The sequence below is a fragment of the Chrysochloris asiatica genome, unplaced genomic scaffold (genome assembly GCF_000296735.1).
Source record: "Chrysochloris asiatica unplaced genomic scaffold, ChrAsi1.0 scaffold00022, whole genome shotgun sequence".
NCBI classification, from domain to species: Eukaryota; Metazoa; Chordata; class Mammalia; order Afrosoricida; family Chrysochloridae; genus Chrysochloris; species Chrysochloris asiatica.
This window is the reverse complement of record NW_006408540.1, coordinates 6,197,749-6,207,690: the sequence shown is the minus strand read 5'-3', so window position 1 is coordinate 6,207,690 and position 9,942 is coordinate 6,197,749. Positions and strand designations below refer to the sequence as shown.

Sequence of the window (9,942 nt, the reverse complement as noted above, 5' to 3'; positions counted from 1 at the left end):
TGCCAAAAGATGAAAACATTATGAATAGCAGCAAAACATTGTCCAGTACATTGATAATGTACTGGAAGAAGAATCCCTCATGTTGGAAAGTACTTAATATATGACTAGGGAAGAGTTGCCACCTCAAAGTAGAGTTGACCATATGATGTTGATGTGAATAGAAAAAAGCTTTCAGAACCTTTATTTGCTGATGAGGAATAATTCAAAATGAGAAGAAACAGCTGCAAGTATCCATTAATAATTGGAACATGAAATGCACAAAATAGGAAAACTGAAAGTTGTAAAAACTGAAATAGAATGCATAACAATTTATATCCTAAACATTATAAATATAAGTGATTTGAAATTGACTGGAATTGGCAATTTTGAATCAGACAATCATATGATTTATTATGCCAGGAACGACACATCCTAGAGAACAATATCACATTCATCATCCAAAAAGATTATTTCAAGATCTAACTTGAAATACAACACTGTCTGTGATAGGATAATATGCATAAACCTACAGTTAATGCTACTATTATTCCAATCTGTGACTCAACCACTAAAGCCATAGGGGATGAAATTGAACAATTCTACCAATGTCTGCAGTCTGAAATCGACCATATATATAATCAAGATGCATTAATAATTACTGGTGTTTACTGAAATGTGGATATTGGAAGCAAAGAGTAAGGATCAGTAGTTGGAAAATACGACCTTGGTGACAGAACTGATGCTGAATACACCAGATATGGAGGCAGAGAAGATGACTTGGAAAGATGGAGCAGGTGGGGACTATAGGTCCAGGGAGGGAGAGGGGCTGTGTGCTGACGACTGAAGGCGCAGGCTTGCGGGGTATACCCTTTGGTTGTTTGATGATACATGGAGGGGATTGTAATCATGGCAATGAAATGATATATGATAGGATGAATGTAAAGCTAATGTTCTCCCATGTAAACTATGATTTAATTCACAATAAAAACTTAAAAAAAAAGAAATGATTCTGGAAATTGTATGACAGAATTTTGCAAGATCAACTAGTTATTCATTGCAAATACCTTTTATAAACAACAAAAAAGCAACTATTCATGTGGATCTCAACAGATGGAATGAATACACAGTAATCAAATTGACAAGGTCTGTGGGAATAGACTCTAGAAAAGCCAAAATAAAACTAGTCTCAGACTGTGGAAGAGACCAACAATTGCTAATATACAAGTACAAACAGTTGTTGTTGTTAAGTGTTGTCGACTGAGTTTTGACCCATAGCGACTCTTTATAGGGTTTCCAAGGAGTAGATGGTGAGCTTGAGCCTCTGACCTCCTGGTTCAAGCTAATCTTGCAGTTCAGCGTATGTTACTAGAACTCCAATACAAGCAGTAGATTAAGAAAATGAAAACAAATCTATGAGAGTCAAAATATAACCTTAAATAAATGACTTCTGAATCTAGGGACCATTCAAAGAACAGATTTGATGCATTAGACACACTAATGACCAAAGAATTGTTGGATGACATCACAACATCATAGAGGTAGAAAGTAAAAAGACGTTAAGCTTTATGGCGTTGCGGCTTCAGCCAGGAGTATGTTCAGGCTTCAGAAGGGACTTTCCTCCAGTGTTCTCAGCTGTGGCAAGAAGAGGGTCTGCTTGGACCCCAATGAGACCAATGAAATCTCCAGTGCCAACTGCCATCAGCAAATCCGGAAACTGATCAACGATGGCCTTATCATCCATAAGCCTGTTACTGTTCATTCTCGGGTTCGAAGCCAGAAAAATACCTTAGTCTGCAGGAAGGGCAGGCATAGGAGCATAGGTAAGTGGAAAGGTACTGCCTATGCTCGAATGCCAGCGAAGGTGACCTGGATAAGAAGGATGAGAATTCTTCGTCGGCTGCTTAGAAGATACCGTGAATCTAAGAAGATTGACTGCCACATGCATCACAGCCTGTACCTGAAAATAAAGGGAAACGTGTTTTAAGAACAAGCAGATTCTCATGGAACACATACACAAGCTGAAGGCAGACAAGTCCCACAAGAAGCTTTTGGCTGACCAGGCTGAGGCCCGCAAGTCTAAGACCAAGGAAGCACGCAAGCGCCTTGAGGAACGGCTCCAGGGCTCCAGGCGAAGGAGGAAGAGATCATCAAGACTCTGTCCAGGGGGGGTTGTTGTTAAGTGTGTTCAGTTAACAATGTTCAGTTCCGACCCTTAGCGACCCTGCGTAGAGTTTCCGAGGAGCAGCAGGTGAGCTTGAGCAGCAGGTGAGCTTGAACCGCCGACCTTGTAGTTCAAATGACTTTGCAGTCTGGTGCATTAACCCACAGCGCCACATCAGGACTCCAAGGACGTTTTTGTTGTTGTTATGTGCTGTGGAGTCGCTTCAGACTCATAGAGACCCTGTACAGGGTTTCTGAGGCTGTAACTCTTTACGGGAGCAGAAAGCCTCATCTTTCTCCCGAGGAACAGCTGGTAGTTTCGAATTGCTGACCTTGCGGTTCACAGCCCGATTCATAACCACTAAGCTAGAAAAGCTGCCTTGCTCTTGTCTGTATACAGTGTCCTGGGCAATTATATAGATCGTTCAATAAAGCAAGACTTTGAATGCCTGTCAAAAAGAGAGAGAGAAAAAAAAAAATGAAAGCATTAAAACGACAGGGAAGAATAACAGAAATATCCAGGTTATTTGACAGTCTGGTAGTCGTTAACATCAATTGTCTTCCTGATTTCCTATATTGCAAATAATAATACAGAGTAATATGCAATTAACATGACATTGAATTCCTTCTGTGGTGCTGTAGAATCAGCACTGGACTACAAACCATGGGGTCAGCAGTTCAAACCCACCAGCTCCTCTTCAGAAATCCTATACTAGATTGCTATGAGTCAGAACCCACCCGACAGCACTTAACAACAACATGACATTATTATTAAACCACCAAGATTTTTTTTTTCATGTTTATTAGAAAACTATTTTCCCCTCCATTTACCTTGCAGCCTTAATACATGTAGACCCAGTTTTATCACAGTCACCTCAATGACAATACTTCTGGTAATAAGGACCAAAAATATATGAAGTATTGGAAACAAAAGGTGATTTTAAATTCAGGATATGCTCATTTGAATTAGTTGCATGTTTTGAAGAATTTGTTTCTTTTAAGCAGTCAGATTTACTGCCATGCAAATATTCCTTTAATGATTGTAGATATGTTATGATGTTCTTTGTTTATTTCTGATGTGTTTTATTTTAATGATATAAGTAATCTACTTCAGTAACCTAAGCATCTATTTATAGTCAGGGACTTTTTACTCCAGCTTTAACCCTAAGATTTCTGACTACTATACAGAGGGAGGGTAAGCCTCCACTCACATTTTACATTAATTCCAAGACTGATGGTGCCACATGGTAGCTGGGAAGTAAGGCAGAGGTGAGGGTTCTCCCATGACAGCCATGGTTTTCATGGTTTGAACTTCTCCCAGCACTATAGAGAGAGTTCCCAACCGTTCTTTGTTTGCCAGCTGTAAAAAAGAAAAGGAATAAGGGCTGTTGAGACTTATTAAAAGCTCTAAGCATAAAACATTAAAAATGGAGGCAGATTCTTTTTTAAAATTGACCCCCTGATGTTTGAGTGGTGACGAAATGTGTCCTATTTTATTTAATTGAATAAGGAATTGTAATGGCTGCCATTGGCTAGACTAGACAGTCAAGCAATTGACCATGCCCAAAAGTCTGTAAAATCGTGACGAGGGTGCTAATTCTTGGCCACGGCACTTATTACTAAGATGACTGCTTGGGCCAATTTACTGACTCTTGGGCCCTGTTCTTGATTAAAAACATCCTAGTTAAGAGATGAATATATTGATATATACTATAGCATGGATGGAGATTGAAGATATTTTGCTGAGTGCAATAAATTTGTCACAAAAGGACAAATATTATATGACCTCACTTGTATAAAAAGACAAAAAAAGTTAAATGAATATAGAGAAAAGTTTATTAATAGTTGCTAGGGTCAGGAGAAAGGAGAAAAAAGCAAAGGTTGTAATGGTGATGGGAAAATTGCATTGATGCAGGGTAGGGTTGCAGAGTCAATTTATTATAATTATTGTCGTCAATAAATTATATACTTGTAAAATGGTGAATTGCAAAAAAAAAAAAAGAAGTAAGTTTAATTTCACTGTGAAATAAAAGATAAAATTTTGGTTGAAATGTCCAAAAAAAAAAGAGAGAGAGATGAAAAAGAGCAACTGTTCACCCAATTCCATCATATATGATGGTATGGATGTTATTCATAAAGTATACAGACTCTGCTTGTTGTTTATATCATTGGTTTTATGGGGATCCCAGGCATCCAAGTGTCTAGAACAGTAAACTTACATCTGAGTATTGAAATAAAGGATGAAATGAGGCAAGCAGGTAAGATGTTTCAAAGGACTCAGGTTTGGCTCCGTTCTATACGTACCATTTCTTTTTCTTTTTTAAACTTTGACTTTTCCATTGAGTGAAGGTTTACAGAGCTGGCAATCAGTTTTACATTCAACAAATCATATACTTTGTTTTATCTCAACAATTGTAATCTCCTCCTTACCATTTCTTTCTTTCTGCTTCTTTTCTTTTTTCCTTTTTTTTCCTTTCCCTTTAACCCAATTTAGTATGTGCCTACCTTCTAGTTAGGAGTCCTGGTGTGACACTGTAGGATAACTACTTGAGTACAAGATCTGTTTGAACCACAAGGTCAGAGGTTCAAAGCTACCAGTCGCTATGGGTGGAGACCGACTTGACGGCATTTAAAAACAACAACCCTTTAGTGAATGATTTGCTTTCCCTTCTCCCACTCCTAGTGACCATTAAACAACTTTTTGAGTGAAAACCTTTTGTTAGCTGTTATAATAGTTATAAAAGTTGCATGTCTCATACAATATTTGTATGAGACTACTATTATAAAATTTGTAACTAATTTCACTCAGCATAAAGTTCTCCAGTTTCATCCATGTTATGAGGTGTTTTGCACATTCATAGTTATTTTTAACGATGAGTAATATTCCATTGGGTGTATGTATCATAGTTTATTTCTGCATTCTCTTATTACGTATTTAGGTTGTTTTCATATTTTTACTGTGATGAACATGGGTGTCCATATATTTATTGCATCACAACACTTGTTTCTCTAGACTATATACTTACCATGGAATTGCTGGATCATATAGTATGAGGATTCTCAACTTACTAAGTAAGTGCAATACTATTTTCCACAGTGACTATGCCATTTTAGATTTAGAATAGAGGGCTTGGTGTCACTGAAACGTTTGCAGGTTGCTGTTTCCATGACCAAAGTTCTAATAGGCAGCTGGGTATTGTGGCTACAGATTAAAAATCTGTGAATTCTTCTGTTTCTAATTGGCCCTAGTCTACAGCAAGCAATTACTGTTACAGTGGTGTGGAGCATTAGTGTAAGAAAGGACAGTTTTTATACCAGAAGTCTATAGGTGAATAATAGCAATCATTGGTTTTCCAGAGACCCTAGAAAGTCTAAGAATTGGCTGTCAAAAACTCTAGAGGAGTTACACATGGGAATTGCTATTATATCACAATTTGGGTAGTTTCCAGAGCCTGTTATTGTTAGGGACCTCATTTTATGTAGGGTGATTTGTAGCTAAGAATGGGAATGAGCTTAAGTAAAATATGTAAATGGGGGATATGCTGCCTCAAAAAAAACAAAAAAACAAAAACACAACAAACCTGTTACCTGTCAAATCTATCCCATCTCAAAGTAAGCCCATAGGTCAAAGCAGAACTTCCCTATAAGGTTCAAAGATTGGAATCTTAAAGGAAGCTGACTGCCACAACTTTCACACTTTGAGTTCCTGATGGGTTTGAATAACAAAACTTTTAGTTAACAGTCAATTGATTTAGCCACTGTACCAAGTGAATTTCTTTTTAGAACCCAAGAAGCCTTAACAGATGCTGATGTTGTTTTAGTTACTGAGACAATTGGTAGCTGTTTTGCTTGTTTGTTTTTTTTGTTTTTTGTACTTTATCAGGATGTAGTGGCCCTTGGGTAAAGAAGTGATTTTCTGTGAGCTAACTGAGATGATGGTTCTTGCACCATGATTGGAGCAATAACCCTTACCATATTTGTGAACTACTTGGTGAGTATTTGTATATCCTTAATGAGTCTGTCAAACAAATCTCAGAGAGGAAATAAAATGTCCTTTTCATAATGCCATATCTAGATCCTTAGAGAAAATTTGTTGTTGTTGTTGTTGTTGTTAAGTGCCTTTGAGTTGACTCCGACCCATAGCGACCCTGAACAGGGTTTCCGAGGCTGTAAATCTTTACGGGAGTAGGTAGCCTCATCTTTCTCCCGCGGAACCTCTGGTAGTTTCGAACTGCTGACCCTGTGGTTTGCAGCCCGATTCATAACCACTATGCTACCAGAGCTCTTTAAAATTTGGTGTTATGCATATGAAAATCATGTCTGATAGCAGCATAGTTGAAATACCCCTTCAATAACTGGATAAAGTTGTATTGTGTTCATTCCAAAGTAAAGGCAAACTGCTGTTGAGTGGCTGTTGACATAGACACTTAACAGAAAATATTAGCAACATTTATAGCAACAAAATTTACTGGTTGCTGATGGGATGGTGTCTTACATTGGGTTCTCTAAAGAAACAAAAACAGTGATGCTTATATGTGGTTTCTATCAAGAAAATGGTTCACACAGTTGTACAGGTGGGGAAGTCTGAAGTTCATGGGCCAGATGTTAGGCTGGAGGCTTCAGATTTATATATCTGCAGGACTGACAAACCAAGATCGGTAGATCAGACTGCAGACAGGCAGGTCAGGCATGTAAGGTAGCCAGCTACTGATGACTCCCAAGAGCAGCCACCAGATCAAGTCCAAAGAAGCAGAGTAGGTCATTAGCTCAAGTCTAAAAAACCAGAGGTAGGATGATGAGACAGATGCAGAAATTGGACCCAGCAGAAAGCAAGCAAGCTTTTGATGAGCAGTCAATAGATCAGAAGCATGTCATACCCCTGAGGAATTGGTTGACTGCTCATAACGGATCTCATGACGGGGATTACCGTGTTTTAATTGCCAAACCACTGAGAATCGCGACCCACTCAAGCTGACACAAAACCATAACTATTGTAGATGTTGTCATTAATTTCAATGCTATTGAGTAAGGACCTTAATTAGCCTACATCTTTAAAGTTTACTATAAGGCACCATTACTTATGAATTTAAGAACACACCAATGTGGACAACAATTCTTTATCTACACAGGTTTTTAATAATGGATTTCAATCCTTAAAAGCCTTGTTTTAATCTACATTGTAACAAATTAAGTATTTTAACTAGCTGGGAGTTCCAGAGGATCCCATTCTGTAAAGCATATTGTTAGTCCTGGTAGCGTATTGGTTATGAAATGGGCTGCAAACTGCAAGGTCAGCAGTTCTAAACTACCAGCTGTTCTGAGGGAGAAAGATGAGGTTTTCTGCTCCCGTAAAGATTTACAGCCTCAGAAACCCTGTACAGTGTTGCTATGAGTTGGAAACGACTCCATGGCACCTAACAACAACAACAACAATTGTTAGTCCTGGAGTCCTGGTGTGACTCTGTGGGATAATGCATTGGACCGCAAGGTCTGTTTGAACCCAACGTCAGCTGTTCAAATTCATCAACCTCTACTCAGAAACCCTATACAGGGTTGCTGCAAGTCAGAACTGACTCAATGGCACTTAAGAACAACAACAGCATTGTTAGTCTTGGTGTGGCACTATAGGATAAAGCACTAGCCCACAAGGTTGGTTTGAACTGCAAGGTCAGCCAGTCACACCTCAGAAACCCTATACAGGGTCACTATAAGTCAGAGTCAACTCGAAAACACGTAACAACAACATTGTTAGTGCTAAAAATTTGATTTAATTTTTAATTTATTATTTCTTGCATCATAGTGACTACTATGGAACAATGTATGAAATGGCTATGAAATATGTAGAAAAGTCCATATTTCCAATGGTTAAGCTTTGACACCCTTGTTTTTTTCTCATGTGCTTGCTAACTATATTTTACAGGCATGTTATGTCACACAGAGCACAAACAGCTATAAATTACAGCAAAGATCTACTTCATAATAATAATAATAATAATAATACAATGGAGCAGTGTTAAAAAACTGGAGAAAAAACTGGAATCAATTGTTGCAATTAAAGAAACTGAGTTTCCACAAGAAGGAAATTTTGGCTACAAAAATGAGAAGTTGTGCTTTCTTTTTCGCAGTTTGTGGGCAATGACTTGTTTGTGGGTCACTGGTCACAAATGAGGTAAGGGTCTCAGTTCACTGTTCATAATGAGCATCACCTTCAGTAACCTGTGAGCCATTTTTACAAAAGGAAACAGGAAGAGTATGGCTACCTCTTCCATCAAATAGGCATTTCTTCCTCAGGTTAGTGACCTTTATAGTATAGATTTTTAATGATCTGGTTTATTCTTTCTAGCAATCACACCCTTTCAAAGTATTTGGAGCTGGCCTGGTTTGTCACATAAAATAATTAGTGCCTTGCTGTTCCTTAATGACTTTAAAGTAGAAGCTCTTTTGACTTATACAGGGGATAGCTTGTTTGAGCTTAGTAGGATCCCAGATAAAATTGTAATTTGAGAACCTGTATCAATCAAGGCATGAAGGCTTGCAAATTAGTGCATTTCCACAGATGGTAAAATGAATTCAGAACCAGTTTTATAGAGTCAATATCCTTTTGTGTTTATCCTACAGCACCACACCAGGGCTCCATTCATAAAGATGGTGGTAGTGGTGTGCCATGAAGTCATTCTGACTCATAGTGACCCTGTATAGGTTAGACAAAACTGTAAATCGTTTTGGGAGCAGAAAGTCTCCTTTCTGCTGATCTTGTGGTTAGCAGCTCAACCTATAACCCACTATGCTGCCAGCGCTCCTTATACATAGTGGTGGTGGTGGTTGTGTGACTGCCGTGGAGTCAGTTCTGATTCATAGTGACCCTCTATAGGTTTTCTGAGGCTGTAAATCTTTACACAGCAGAAAGTCTCAACTTTCTTCCACAGAGCAGCAATTTTGGATTTAAACTGGGTTAAATCCCAGATAATCCATATGTGTCATTGCTTAAATGTCTTCTACTTGTTTCTGGGAGGAATCCTAGTAGTTTAGTGGGTTATGTGTTGGGCTACTATCCGTAATATCAGCAGTTTGAATCCACCAGTGGCTATCAGGGAGAAAGATGAGACTTCCTGCTTCCAGAACGATTTACAGTCTTGGAAACCCTATACAGGGTCAGTATGAGTCGGCATCCACTTGACCGCACATCACCACCACCATTTGTATTTAGGATTCTGCTTCTGTGTGTATAGGTGCGTGCATGTTTATCACATATACTTTAGTAGTGGGTGGGGCCTTCTCTGTGTTACTCGTTTTGGTTTTTTTTTTTTAGTTTTTATTGTGAATTGAGTGATAGTTTACATGGGAAAATATCAGGTTTACATTCATCGTATCTTATTTCATTTCATTGCCATGACTACAATCCCCTACATGCATCATGATTCAACAGCATTTGCTTCCATTCCCTCTCGTTTTTTGTTTGTTTGTTTGTTTGTTTGTTTTGTTTTTGATGTACATCGAAGCACTCAGGAACATATAATCAATCAAATAACCAAAGGGCATACCCTGCAGACCAGCCCCCTAACCTCCAGCACACAGCATCTCTCCCTCCTCGAGTTCAGAGTCCCCAGCCGCTCCAGCTTTCCACATCATCATCTCTGCCTCCATCTCTGGCATCACTGCATCTCTGGATAGAACCCCACATTCTGCTCTTCTCCCTTGATGGTCCCAGAGTCCTCTGCTCCTGGACTGCAAGATCATTCACTCCCTCCTTTTGTTACAAAATGGCTACCTTTACATTTGCAACAATCACAATCAGTCCTGATG

At 38.7% G+C, this 9,942-nt stretch overlaps 1 pseudogene; it reads left to right on the top strand.

Moving 5' to 3' along the window:
• The first annotated feature begins 1,558 nt into the window (after positions 1–1,558).
• LOC102829913 lies at positions 1,559–2,158 on the top strand (annotated as a pseudogene).
• The last annotated feature ends 7,784 nt before the right edge of the window (positions 2,159–9,942 follow it).